The sequence below is a fragment of the Polyergus mexicanus genome, unplaced genomic scaffold (assembly GCF_030449975.1).
Source record: "Polyergus mexicanus isolate NDT 795.1 unplaced genomic scaffold, iyPolMexi1.0 SCAF_5, whole genome shotgun sequence".
Taxonomy (NCBI): domain Eukaryota; kingdom Metazoa; phylum Arthropoda; class Insecta; order Hymenoptera; family Formicidae; genus Polyergus; species Polyergus mexicanus.
This window is the reverse complement of record NW_027223325.1, coordinates 9,823,749-9,839,131: the sequence shown is the minus strand read 5'-3', so window position 1 is coordinate 9,839,131 and position 15,383 is coordinate 9,823,749. Positions and strand designations below refer to the sequence as shown.

At 35.6% G+C, this 15,383-nt stretch overlaps 2 protein-coding genes and 1 long non-coding RNA gene across 10 annotated transcripts in view; 1 reads left to right on the top strand and 2 right to left on the bottom strand.

Annotated features, from left to right (window-relative positions):
* Window positions 1-15,383, top strand: part of LOC138933701 (uncharacterized) — a 211,494-nt gene that overhangs the window by 156,172 nt on the left and 39,939 nt on the right. The window lies entirely within an intron of this gene.
* Window positions 9,027-9,957, bottom strand: LOC138933706 (uncharacterized). The gene is made up of 3 exons (XR_011447016.1): window positions 9,866-9,957; window positions 9,396-9,473; window positions 9,027-9,108 (listed from the first exon to the last, which is right to left on the bottom strand). It is a non-coding gene; the product is annotated as an uncharacterized lncRNA (long non-coding RNA).
* LOC138933703 (uncharacterized) overlaps window positions 13,453-15,383 on the bottom strand; it is a 46,368-nt gene continuing 44,437 nt past the window's right edge. The window contains exon 4 of the transcript XR_011447012.1: window positions 13,453-13,745. The gene's annotated coding sequence lies outside the window, so the exon portion shown is untranslated. The remainder of the gene's footprint in view (window positions 13,746-15,383) is intronic.

The window sequence follows — 15,383 nt, the reverse complement described above, 5'->3', positions numbered from 1 at the left end:
TCCGGAAACTCATCTAAACACTCTTAACGCTCTTAAGAATTCGCGATGATGACTATTGTATATATCTCTTAACGGCACGGGACGGGAAAGCAGTTTACCGATACACGGTGTTTAATTCTATAGCGCGTACTTACGCGAGAACGTATGCGCCCCATGCGAAATCTCGTCTACAGAACCGTCGCGAGTCAATACGCATCCGTTTTGCACTTCGCCAAGGGTAAGAGCCCATTTTGTGCGTGCTCGAACGGAAGAACCGCGCGGAAGAGGCGCGAGCCTCGTATTTCGGCGCTTGATAATGCATCCCTCGTCTCGTTTCGTTGGCTATGTCAACAACCATCTTGCCAACGTTCATCCCTCGCTCAAATTCATCCCCCGAGCAATAAGGATACACTCGTGCGCGCACAAAACCATTGTACGTCGCAAATTACTTATTCTGTAACGCACCTACACTACAGGCACGAACCCGCGTTAAACGCGTTACATTGTCATTCTCTGGATTTACGTGCTGGATTTACGTCAGTAGTGCATAAAAATTTACATTCTCTCTTTGATAGTTTTATATATATATATATATATCATATCGAGGCTTTCATCACATAAGAACGAAAACCGAATACGCAACTTTACAGGAACGGGAAAAAAAAGTTTTGATATTCGAATTTTATACATAAGAATGCAATTTTTATACGTTTTGGATAAGAAAGCATCAGAAATATTAATATTTCATTTAATAAGATATATATTGTATATATATATATATATATATAATATTTTAATATCTTATTTTAAATAATTTCATTTTTCAGAAAAATTTGAGATGTGCCCCTCTATTATGAAAAACCCTTGATATATAATTTATATATTCCATGAATAAGCGCGAAAGAGAGATATTATATACATAGTTTGCTGGTATAATTCTTCATAGCAATTTATTATCGAACAATTAAATCAGTTAAAGTAATTACCTATTTTATTTGTGAGTTTTTTTTATTTACGATCTTAATGAGCGACCAAGACATATGATTTTCATGAAGCAAAGTAATCGAACTTGGCTAGGGAACTCTCCGCGGTGGAGACGAGGAAAAGCGCGACAAAGAAAGAACCAAGACATAGTCGTAGTAGGGAGGGCTCCGTACTGCAGCTGTACTTGCTTTTTCACAGCAGTCGTTGCAGTTGTTCTTCAAAGCTGGATTGGCTTGCTTGGCTGGTTTTTACGCCGCTGGAAAGCCATTTCGCGCGTCTCGCAGTCGCGAGTACACCGAGCATTTCTGTTCTCTAAGGACGGCCGTATTTTAAATCTCCTCCACTGGCGCTCCTGTCCGCTTTATTTGCGAATACCGCGGCGAGCAGTAATATTGAAATTGACGGCCGAATGATCGTCGTAGAAGCACATAGATTTTTTTTCTTAGCCGCCAATTTCATTCTCAACGTCCAAATGCTTTCACTGGTTGGATTTTCAAAGAAAGGAACGCGGAAAAGTGCAATTTTTGCAGCGAGAAACGCACCATACATACGTTCTGCAGTAATATTTAATTTTTTTTTTTAAATATATAATTAATTTTTTAAATCAATTAAAGAATTGATATGCGAGGAAAATCGATGAATAAATAAGAAGAAATAAATATCCCTTGAAGCAACGCTACAGAATGTTTGTTCCGTTCCCTTGAAAACATTTTAATAACGTGTCATCACACGACGGGAAAACTCTGCTAAATTCTCGCGAAAAATGTATCGCGGCAACTGTGCATTTGCTTTTGCGGCAATAATAAACTGTATTTTCCAACAGAGCGTAGTATATGTATCTAGGAAAATAAACTTGCGCAAACTGCCAATCACGAGTCCCGTATGCCGTTACACTCCGATCGAATAGCAGGGTTCGAGATTTATCAAAATCTTACAAATCGAGATAAAATATAGACAATTATTTTAAAAAATTTGTGTTTAGTTTTCTCGTCAGTGCAGCCGGCTTAATACTTGCAGCTTGTTTGAAAAACAGCGACTTTATTTCTGCAATGATCAATCTATAACTCTCGCGAATCAAGGACAACTCTCTCGCGATATTGTACCGAAATTCCCGTTCATCGATATGATCGAATATAATCGAAATGTTTATTTCGTGAAATATTGATCGTTCAGCTTGAAGAAGCGCGTTATACGCATGCGTGCGAAATTTTAAGCTCTCTATATGAAACTTTTCTAATTGTTCATCTAATTGTTGCATCGTGCGAGAAAACTTCAATCTCTATTAAAATTCCATATATATTCTTGAGCGGATTATTTCGGCGCGACACATATGTTCCACGCCAGATGTTCATTCGAACTCCTTTTTCGCGATAGCGATAGGGTTACCAGTATTCAGGCAACGCCTGAGCAACTTGCGAGGAACATCTCGTAACGGATCAACCTTATACGATTCACAGCGGGAAGATCTACGAGGTATCTCGTCCTCAGGCGTCATACGGATTTATTATTCAGAGTTAAGTTTTGCACTCTGCGAGCGCGTACGCGTTAAGGGACGACAGTCGCGGTTCGCCGTGCGTACAACGAATTCACGCCGCGGAAAAGGACTCTTGGGGAAGGGAAGAAGGTTTGGAAAAGAAAAGGGTTGAAAGCGACGGTAGTACCATCCTCATCCATGCAAACGTCGAAATTATTCCAACTACATCGCGGGAATTCTGAGGCAGCGATTTTTTTCTTTCTTCCTCACACTCCCTTGCCCTTTTTCCGCTTCTCCCTTGCTTCTCTTTTTCCTCATTTTTTTTTGCTCCGCCGTTCGCAAATAGACGGCTTCCGCCGACACCGCGACTGCAGTTTCCCTTGTCAGCGCACGCTATCAAATGTGTGGATTTTCGAAATTTCTTTTTCCGTTGATGTTTAATAATGTACAAAGATATCATGCAGCACTCGCGTATTGAAGAGCAAATTTTTTAACAATGTTAAAAAGTTCCACGATACATTTTATACTATACATATGATTACATTAAGATATTATTTTGAATAATGTTAACATGTTAGCTATCTAATATGATTGTCAAACAATCTTCGTACTGTTGAGAGCATACAGAAACCTTTGCAGAAACAGCGTAAACAAAATATTGCATTTCAACTGCATTCAACAGGTTATCTACTTTGGCAGCAAAACATGATTTCTTTTCGACATAATATTTTAATTTTTTTATGGCTTTTTTGCCCCTTCGATTAATCGTGATTACTGCTGTAGTTGACAAAGTCCATTACCGATTTTCATCGCATTAAAATAATCTCATTTGAGATCCGGCGTGCTGTCCAAAAATTAATTAATCGATTAGCGTCGTAGAAGCAGTTTATGTCAATCTAACTCGTCGCGACACGACGGTCGAATCGAATCTGTGGCATGAAAGATGGTACAGGCGTAAAATAAATGGCGCGCCTTCGCGCGTGTCGCGTCCTTAGCGATTCTCGTCGGCTGGAATTTAATAAGAGCCGCATAAAGTTAGGGCGGATTCCCGTTTATTCGAGATGGCTTGCCGTGCCACCCGCGCGTAGAATGTGGGATACGTACGTGTGTATAAAATAGAGAGGGAAAGGGAAGAGGGAAGGAAGGACGGGAGAGGGTTGAAAGCTTTTGTACTTCCCATCCTCTCAGTTATCTACCTACCTACCTACCTACCTACCTACCTACCTACCTACCATGGTGCAACTTACACACTCCCATAGCAGCCGCAAGCCGTTGCTTTCAACGTATGCTATTGGCTGTTACCGTGTGTTACCCGGCTGCTTTTCTTGTCGACGAACCATCACTGGTTTGCGTATACCTTTCTTTGAGGCACTAGATTGCAGCAAGGTAACATGTGCGTTAACCCACTCAAACACTGTTTAACTTTAATCGGCCGGCTGTACAGAGTGTACTCAAAACGACGCATTTTCTTTCAACCGCAAAATTTTTATTAAACAAAAAATTTCCTTAAATAATTTTTCTTTAATTTCAATTTTTAAATGTAATATCATTCAAACCTTATTTAATAAAAAAAAGTCAGCATAAAGCTTTATGAGATAAAAGCATTCATGCATTATTCAGAAAATACAAGAAAAACATAAGATAAATAACTCTGCATCAGAAGAAAGAATTAATGACGTAATTGCTTCCGTAAAAAAAAAAAAAAAAAAAAAAAAAAAAACGTTGGGCGCACTTGTAAAATTACAAGCAAGAATCGCGAGCGTTGTTGGCAAGTTTCAATTAATGTAATGCAACATCCATGAAAAATGCGACAGCGAAAGGTTCGCGTATCAACTGCGAGGCGCTTTCCCGCCCGCGTCGTCCGGTCCTCGTCTGTGACATTGCTGGACATGAATTAAATTACACGGTAAACGCGCTTCGATAATTAATGAAGTGTCACGAAAATCGAACTACACGCTGATACCATAGTCTGCTCGTTGCGCGAAATTTGCGCAGAGTAACGGAAATCAAGTTACAACAGGGCGCATTCAAGGTATTAACGATACTGAAAATCGCTTTAATGCCGAAGCTCGTCGTTTACATAGCGCGCATGCAAACAGTGTTATCGAATTTGTAGACAATTGACATAAATGTGATATCCTTCATTTTGACAATCAGTTTATATTTAGTCTCGAATTTTGATGGCATTAAAAGCATGTGTATATTACGAAAGAAACATGCTGCTGGGAGGATAATCGCGCGAAATGTATATATTTTAAAGTTCAATTTAAAAGATAGAAATTTTCCGTTCCATTTTACTCGCGCAATCGCGATTCTTCTCTTCCATTATCTTTCATTTTTCCTTTATTTTCCACGATTGAACATAGGAAAACGAATTGCCGCGTAATAGACTCACATTAGCATTGACACGGAGATTATCAAGGTGATACCAATTTTTCGGAGGACCTTTTAACGAGAGAGAGAGATTCCGTCGGACTCTCGCGAGTTTTTCGATGTTTTCTATCCATCGTGGAGCACGCAATTATATGCTATACCTACGGAATGCACTTAGCACTACCATTCATGCGTGCGCGTGATATTACAAAAGTACTCTGGATCTGCGTACTCGCGTGCTGCGCGTAATTGAGTTTCGCATTTACGTATTGTTAAATCGAGATGAAAATCAGTGCAACGCGTCGAAAATATCGCTCTTCGTTTAGAAAAAAAGCTAGAATATGTTCAGGAGTTTCGAGATATAATTACGATGATCGAGAATCAAAAAATACAAAAGATGGGTCATACATTTCAAATGGGCAAGTGCCATGTATTTTTTATAATTGAATAATGATACAAGCACACGTTACAATTCACAATTCAAGAAAATTATCACACAAACTTTAACGATTTCCTATAATATATATATGTCACTTTTATTCGTTACAGATATCTTTCTTTTTCTATTACCAAATAACAAGTGTTCTTACAAGTTATTTTTTTTACTCGTATCACTCGATTTAAAAAATAAAGCAAATTTAATGACAAATATTATATATAAATAACTCAATCCTACGTAATAATAATAATAACAGAACGGCAGCATTTTACTCTCTCAATCTACATTAAAAATAGAGCCGTAATAGCGGGATTAGGGCCGATGTGAAAAACCGAGATTTCTACCGCGACACAGTAATATCTCACGCAATCGTAATTTTCCCGTTTCCTTTTGATCGCGATAGGAAGTGACATGGTAACGAAATTTCGCCAGACCAAGCCGGTACACGAGATTATTACAGTGCACGACGATGCGATATTACTTATCTTCCCTTAGCGTCGGAACAGCACACGGAACTCTTCTATCACACGCGGTACATTGTGTCACATGTCACGCCGCGGGCGCACTCATGCTCGTTAATATCTGCGGCTACGCTTGCATGTGCGAACCTCGTGCGGAAAATTCATGTCAGCACAGCCGTACACATAGAAGGCTTAGCGTGTCCTAAGGGTATATACTAGAAGCCCATACGTGACTGAATAATCTTATATTCATATCGCTACCTACTGACAGAACCCTAATATGCCGAACATAATGAACCTTTTGTATAGATATTAAATATGTAGATGCATAGATAAAAACTTAAAGCTAATTTATTTATATATCAAATAAATTACTTTAATTCGCGTCTTTAATTTACGTAGTAAACAATAATTTTATTCTGATAGTATATATTAAACTTTATATTTATCCCTGGTAATTCCACTAGTAGATTATCATAATATATTGTGAGATATAAATATATAAAAATGCCATCGTAATATACTTCATCGTGTGATTTTGTTAATATTCTGATATAGTTGCACATTAATGCAAAATAATTACACACACATGCGCCCGCGCTTTTTTTTCATCCTTTAATAAAACTAACGTAGAATATGCGTGCGTATTCAGATACGTCTGATTGTGAGCGCGAGCGCAAAATTCTGCATATCCTGAAGCTACATCTACTTTTTGATCGATGTACATAATTGGCGTATGAGCGCAGCTGGACGGTTTGCTTACCGCTCGGCTAATTTCATACGCGAATTCCATTTTTCTTTTTGTTTCTATTTTCTTGTCTCCCCTGCGCCATTGTGTGTCTTGCCGTTCTCGAATATGTGCGCCGCTTCCACTTTTCTGCGTTCCCTTTCAACGACAACCGGGTTTTCAATTCACAAAATGAATTTTTGATGGCATTCACTCGTCGACCACGGTGCGTAGAAACCTCGTAAATCGCGTAACGAAACACATCGCCGTTCTTTCCGATTTCGAATATTTGGTACGGATTGTTCGGCATGGTAAATTACAGCGCTCTCAAATATAGAAGAAGATTTTCAATTTCAACGTTAAAAGATAATTAATTGGATTGAAATTAATTATAATATTAATTCTAAAATTGTATAAAGAAATATTACATATATGTGTCACATATATTTATTGTTAATATGACGTTTTTTACTCTTTATTTTTAGTATTGTATATATAATTTTATATGCTCACCTACAAATGTAAACATAGAACAGATCTAATTTAAATTTTCCTGTAAAACTATTTATGAAATTCATTAATGTAATAAATTTGATAGAATCCAACATATTCATTATACGATTTGCTATAATTAATCCGTTATGAGCAATCTGAATAAAACAAAAAAAAGCAAATATCTTCTCTCAAAGTATACTATTTAATGAATTTTTCTCGTGATTCGATTTCAAAGTGTCTGGTGATCGTTATTAAATCACTGGCAAAAGCATCGCTTTCAGGAACCGCCAAGAAAACCTGGATTTAATTCCAACTCTGCAACGGAAACTTTCAATTTTTAACGAGGCACCGAACTGAGCGTCGCGGATAGACCCCATAAAAACCGACGAGAAATAACTCTCCACGATGATGATCATTTCAATTCTCCGCCAGTACAAACCGCGCATTCGCTAGCGTCCATCTGACATGAGGAACAGCGATAAGGCTCTTCGTCAAGATCTCGTCCAAAAACATGGAAAGAACGCAATGTTTGCAATATTATTTATAAAATCATTCAGTGAATATTTAAAGCGACGCGAAATTCGTAAAATACGTCTAATCAAAAACGATAATCAAAGTAAATTATTTTGTTTCGCAGATTTTTCAATCTCAGCGCGTGACTAATAATATTTAATCTTAAAAACTTTCCAATATTTCAAGTATACTTGTATTTTTACAATATCAAAAATACGATCAATAAATTTTGCGAGTAAGAAGCTAATATTTAATCGTTAGTTTAACATCGAATCTTGATATACTTATTTAATAATTTTTATATTATGTAGAAGAGAGAGAGAGAGAGAGAGAGAATTTTAACAATATTTGCAATTACAAAATGTTTAAATAAAAGTTTTTGAATTTTATTGATAATCTTTTGGTATAAGAAAAGCTATATTAAATTTTTGAATAATTTTACAATATATATTAAGATACATTTTTCATAATTAAATTATATTTTTAATTTTTATTTTAATTTTTACTTTAATTTTTTTCATAATTGATTTGTTCACCTCTGCAATATCTTTAATATAGTTTTAATATTTTTTAAATTCCACAAGTAGCATTTAATTCCTTAGAGAAGAATCTTGAGGAATTAAATGCTTTAGGAATGAAATGACTGCCTATCTTAATTTATAATAGTTCTAATAGTCCTAACAACTCTACTTTTGCTGGCTAATTGTAAGATTGGAATATGGGAATATGGGATCACCAAAATTTCGTGTCCTATTCGCGTGCTCTACTCGTGTTCTCTACTCGTATATCCTACTCGCGTGCCCTAATAAAATGCACCGTATGCTGCTTCGTTGGGCCAGTTGGACCTACCTTTCGTTGATCCTGGCCATATTCATTTTGGCTACATCTACCCAGAGATGTAGCTTTGACCTCTATCGGAGATCAATGAAGGAAAGAAATTCCTTCCGTTGCCTGCTAATTATTATCGCCGCATGAGCGTAACTTCACGTTCGTTTACGATCGTGAGGCATTACGACCATTTATCATGCGTCGTTTTAATATAACTTTATTTTAACTAATATAATGCCAAGTTGTCAATCAAAATTAATTGAATGAGAAATTCTTATAATAATATAATATTATTTATATTAATATATAATTTATATCAAAATAAAATTAATAAAACATTTATATTTCATATAATTTAATAGATCGATAATTTGACTTTATATCATTTAAAACAAAGCTTTAATTGATATGATAATATAGATGAATGGGCTACACAAAATTAATATAAAATCGGCGCAATATAAAAATAAATTATAACTATTTCATATAATTAATAAAATTATACTATCGTCTTCTTCATTAAATAAATTAAATAAAATTTACCAATTGAAAAATATTTTACATTCTTTTCAAATTTTTGCTGTAAGTTATATTTTAAATTAGATCTGTAATATATGTTTTAATATATATTTAAAAAAATCGATTAAAAGTTATTTGATTTAATATATTCTAGCCCATCCATTTTGAGGCAACGGATCTATTTATAATCTACAATTTACAATCTACATTTGCATCTACAATATCTACAGATCCGTTAACTCAAAATAAAATAAAATTCATCACTCACCAGCATTGATGCGCAACAGCGGAGTTGTTGGTCTTGAGGCTGCGTTGTCTGTAACATGGAAATATAAAGTCCAAATTATAGCAGCGTTCGAAACATAATTAATATTTCGTGCAGAATATTTTATATCCGATGCGAACAATACTAAGAAGTTCTATATAAATATAGAATAATTTTATAAATTTTTAAAAGACTATGTTCTTTAATAGAAACATTTATCGGTATTTATGTCTTTTTTTTCTAATTTTTTTCTTCTTTAATTTATTCAAATAATGAGACTGAACTATAATGCGCGTACGCGATTTTTAATAACTAATATAAAAATAATAAATATTCACCCTTAGGTTGCTCCGCCGTTGCAGGATGCCTCTCCTAGGCCTCCTGCTCCTCTCAGGATGTTAGGTCGATACGTTGATCTGTAACATACAGATAAAAAATCCAAATTGTAGCAGCGCTCAAAATAATTAAAATTTCAAAAAATTTATTATACGTTTTGAATTTTATATTCGATGCATATAATAATAAGCAAATTAATAAAATATTATACTTTTATAAATTTTGAAATGAGGAAATATACTACTAAATTCCATATAAAAACTATAATCCAAAAGTAAAAACTATAATCTAAAATTTTTACAAGATTATAGCATTCATATAACAATCTTTTTTTCTAATTCTCTCTTCTTTAAATCATATTTAAAAAAAAAATCAAATTACGCGATTAACTGCTTAATTTAAATTGCACGTACGCAATTAATAATTAATATAAATAATTTTTTTTTAAATAAATTAAATGTAAATTACTTACCACAGGGTTATTCCACCGGTGCCCGATGCCTCTCCTAGGCCTCCTCCTCCTCTCAGGTTGATTCACACGCGCGATATTTTACCGCACTTTTATTAAAAGATTACTTCCGCACTTATACGCGCGATACTTTAAACGACACTCCCGCACTTTCGAATTTCGGCACGATCGAATCCCGTTTCACGTGAGAATCATACTTCGAGTCGACAAATCGGGAATTCACCGATTACTTCGAGCGAAGGTTAAGCGGAAGCGGAAGAAGACGAAATCGATCGATGGAATCATCGCGAATGGGGTTCGCTCGACTCTTGACCCGCGCCTGCTCCCATCGAGGGCCGACTAGAACATCGTTAGGAACGATTTCATACGAACCACCAAGTCTCTATCATACAGACTGAGCCGGGTTTATCGTAAGGCTGATAGACGGGTCGAGAATGAAGATACCCACTATCTACGTGCTAACAATCTAGATCACTTCGAAAGCGGGAGATCAACTTCTCTAGCGAGCGAAAATCGAACCTAATTAGTACAGCCGACTCCTCAGATGCCAAACATGTTAGTATTTCTACAATGTGCTGTTAGACGGTACAAGAGAAGGGACCCATGAACGACGATTCCAAAACAATCGACCGAACTCTAACCGATTCGGGCCGAACCGTTCGTCGGAGCAGAACGTGCCCTCAACAGCCGATTCTCGAACCGAAGTTCAAGATTAACCGCGCGAACATGCATCTATACTATGCACGAACATACGTTGCTACGCGGCCGGCATTCACCTCAGCCGCGATACTGAGGCGTTTTAACGTTGCTCCTGCATTAATATATTAAATTTATTAATACATAAATATTTATATAATAAATAATATTAATATAGTATTAATATTAATTGATATTAATATAAAATTAATTATATTAATAGGTATTAATATATTAACGATTGCAACGCTGAGAGACATCCCATTTAGTCGGCAACCAAGTATGAATCTCGATGACAATCGTGAAAACGAGATAAAAAAGTTCAACGCGAAGACGCGACGACGCGAAAACGCGGTATCGCGACAACGCGACGCATCGTTGCTCGTACGGCACGATGACGGCAACGACGACGCACTAATGTGCGTTCAACGCACAAATGCGCGTGCCACATATGAGCCATTGTGCGACTCGTGGCAATGCTGCGTTGACACGCGGAAGACGCGAAAGCCGTCCGCGGCACGATGACGGCACCGACGACGCACCGCTACTTTATTGCTCGAGTATCGCCGCGCGAATGATAATCATAATACGTAAGAAAGGAATTTGAGCGTCTCGCCCCACTACAGTTCTATTCAAGTGTCTTTATATAAATGATAACAAGGCCGTGATACATAAACAATGTTTACGCGCGCCAATGTTTACGCCGCCAAGGCCAAAAATACCGTGTAAGATATTGTTCGAATTCGTTGCCGAAATAATTTAAATATTATAAAATATATATACGAGATATATTAAATTATATAAGTATTTTAAATTATAGATCAATTATTTATTAAACGATTAATGATTATTATGGAATTTATCGTTATATTAATTATTCGATTTTGCGATTCGATCGTTTTATAGCACGTTCTTAATTCTGTAATTTAATTTTAAATAAAATTTCAATTTTTAATATTTTAAAGATAAATTTCACACAATTCCGGTTTTTTATTTAGAGTTCTGGGTAGCATCCCACGATATATAAAAGAAACTCTTAATATTCGTACATTTCAATATTCAGCAAGAGATATCGCGATTTTTTATAATCATTTTTGTCTATTATTTATAAAAAGTAAATTAGCGCATTGTATAATATTTTATATATAACACGCACATTATATATAATATTCTAATAATATACCGTGAGCAGCTCTCATTGAGATATCTACTTTTAAAAAGATATGTCAAATCGATACTCGCGTGTATTCCGACATTGCGTTATGCATTACTTTATACCAATAAAAGCCTGTCATAACTGAAGAACGCATTTGATAATTCAAATATTAAGTATGTGTGTAATTTTTATTTAATTTATTTTGAAAAAACAGAGAACTAAAATTAATACGTATAAACAATTATACACACAAAATAAATGGCGCATTTATTAGTGTTTTATACCAATTATAAAAAATACATGGCATTTTTTAAATTATTTTCACAAATGCATCTTACGAGAATACTGATTAACGTTATAAAGATGAAAATTTACATTAGAAATATGCAAATTTAGATTTCTTACATATAAATATTGCAGTTCTCATTGTTTTTAATTACCGCGTAATGTTATAAACCTAATTTATCTAATCATTTTCGTAACATCGCTTCAATGTTATATTCAAACACATTGAATTATGTCGCAAGCAGCAGCAACGTGCGCGTGCCGTCATATTGCACGCGGCCCCCGCATGTTGTTTATACAGCGCTTAATACTCGCAAGCTGCGGTCGCGGCGACCGCACGATGTTGCCCCGGAAGTGACTGCACACCGAGACACGGTAACGCATGGAATGTCCGCGAAAGTCGACGGTCCCGGTGCGCCGACAAACGAGCTCACTATTCCGTTACGTCCCGTCCGTTGGACGTAAAATTCTTATGACGTTGTTACGACGCCACCGGAAGAGACCAGTGGCGCGTAAATTCATAATGTAATTTGCGATAAGAATTACGAGACAGGTGTATCCCCACGGCGTTGATAAATTAAATATGTATCCAATTACATTTATTTATTTTATAATTATTTCTAATAAAATCATACGCGATGATTACGTTAACGATACGCACAACCGGCGTAAAATACACGACTACGCACTGTACAAAATTTTCAACGCTCGCATTGTTCTCTCCTGTGCGATATTCAACGTCGTTCCAAGGCGATATTTAATTATCGGTTATTGTTAATTTTCAGCACAACCCGGTGCATATTTTTCCGTGCTTTTGAATATTATTTAATAGCGCGAGCGTTGTTCATTTTAATTACCATTTATTTTACCTTAACGTATTATAACAAAGGATATACATATTCGTTACGATCCCGCGACCGTGTCGTATCGCACCGCAAGTAGATAGAGTCGTGGTTACATATTATCCCGCTACGGCGATAGCGAATGCAATATCACCGCGCGTGTTGTTTGTAAGTACCCCGCACATCTCGTCTCTTGTACATATCTGCAAAGTGTAACTCTAAAATTCCTGCGGCGTATAATTGGAACGTTTATTCCACGTACATGATTATATCACATTTTCATAAGGGCAAACATTATAACAACTATTTTAATCAGCTTTACTCTTTTTACACATTAGCTTTTATTTATTAATAAAAAATCAAGAATCCACTATATTTTCTACTACACGATCGTAAAATTATTCAGAATTATTTGAAAATTTTTGTAAAGAATTCGGGTTTCTATTATATATTGATCATACTGATTATAAATGAAATAATCGAAGTTATTGATTTTTATGATTAAATATTTAGAATAAAAAGATTGAGATACGAATTTAATTAATAATAATAAATATAACATTTAATCAAATTTTAACGTCTTTTTATCGACATATATATTTTTCCCCATCTTTTGCATATACACAGCCTTATATAGAGTTACGTAATTTGGTGAAAACAACTAAGTTGTGCACCATTTCACCACGCGCACACAGACTTGTTCATCATATGTGCCATTACGCTGAAAATAGAAAGCGGTTGCCGCCCTATTCACCAACAGCCGGCCTCGTCGCAATATTGCATCGGATAGTTCGCAGGCATCTCGTCTCGTTGGTCCGTATAACGTATAAACCTGCGTAAGCTTCACAACTTCGAAGTTCCGAGGTAAATAATGTACACGTGCTCTCTCGCGATAATCCTGTAACTGAACTTTCCAGTAAAATTTTGTTCCTCTAGCCTCTAGCCGAACAGAACTTACATTTTTCATAAAAAAAGCGAGCTAATATACAACAAGAAATAAATGTATGGTATTATACAGCCTCACATGCGATATAAAATAATTGGCTATTTAAAAAATTAAATATTAAATATTAAACTTTTCTTTTATAAAATCTGAGAAAATAAATTTTTTGTTAATTTATATACGTTGGGATATTAGCTTGATAAATATAATAAATCATCATTATTCATAATATTATTTCATACATATATATCATCATTATTTCTTTTCAATTTAATATAATATCGAATAGAATTTTTAATTCCATATAAAAAATTCCAAACGTAAACAATTCCAAATGAAAAAGAATTTTTAATCGAATCTATTTAAATTAAGAAATAAATACTAGCTAAAGAGATTTAAGCTAAAAATTATTAAATGTGAAATAATTCGCGCTTGTCGAAATTAATTAGTGAGTATTTTCTGTGGACGGACGTTTAATTGAAGTAAATGCAATTATCGTAGACTGCAATGTGACATTTTATATCGCAGCTCCGGTCTTTCCCAAGGACTCGAAATAAAATTACTATCGAACTGCGATGACCCCGCTAACCAATTGGAAAAAAAATCTCTCGAGTATTGACAATAATCTCGACTTCTCTGCAATGCCGTGAACTCATTCTACTATCTAACATTACCATAAGAACGAGAATTTCTACGCGACGACGAACTATCTGTCGTTAGATCCAATTATTTTCTGAATCATCTCGCGGAAAGAAAATATCTGTGGAGAAGTCGCTGTGCCTGATAATCGAGGTACTTTGCATATTTTTCTCTCGCTCGGTACAGAACGGGAAATCGACTGAATGAACGGGAATGAGAGACAGATCTCGTGAAGGCGATCAAGAAAAATCGAGCGATGGTGAAAAGAGAGGGAGAAAGATCGAGCCAAGAGAAGCATAAGAAAGAGAGGAAATAGTTTCGCGAGCGAAGCAGCTGCAAGAAGTCGTTGCTGAAGAGAGAACCGAACGACTGGAGTAGTAGTTCGGTTATTTAAATCGTCCCGATGCTTGATTGGTCAAAGCAATGTAAATGCCGCTTCCATCTTTCTCCTCCGGCTCTACACCATGCACAGCGACAATTTCGCTAATGCGAATCTCAGCTGCGGGGCTCACGGCAAGGATCTCGAGGAAAGGAAAAGAGAGTTGAAAGAGAAGACTTGCTCCTGAGATATCCTCGTAACGTATCTTTCTCCTTTCCTCCTCTCTCGTCCTATTACTCTCGTCGCTCTCCCGTTTTCGTATCGATTTATATCTTGACGTATCCTAGAAGAAAGATAACGCGCGCGAAACGAGATAACGTCTCGAATTTTACTAGACCCTTTCAATTTATCGCTGCGTATCTAGACACTCAGCTTTGATACGCGCCATGTGAATTGATAGACTGTAGAATTAAGAGAAAGTAGATAGAAGAACGATTAATTTAAAATAATGGGGAAGACAACTAATAATATAAATATATATATATATATAATACCAAATTATAATCAAAGATTTTATTTTTTAAACTAACATAAGATTGAAAAGAGATATTGAAACGCATACTTTATTAAATATATAAATA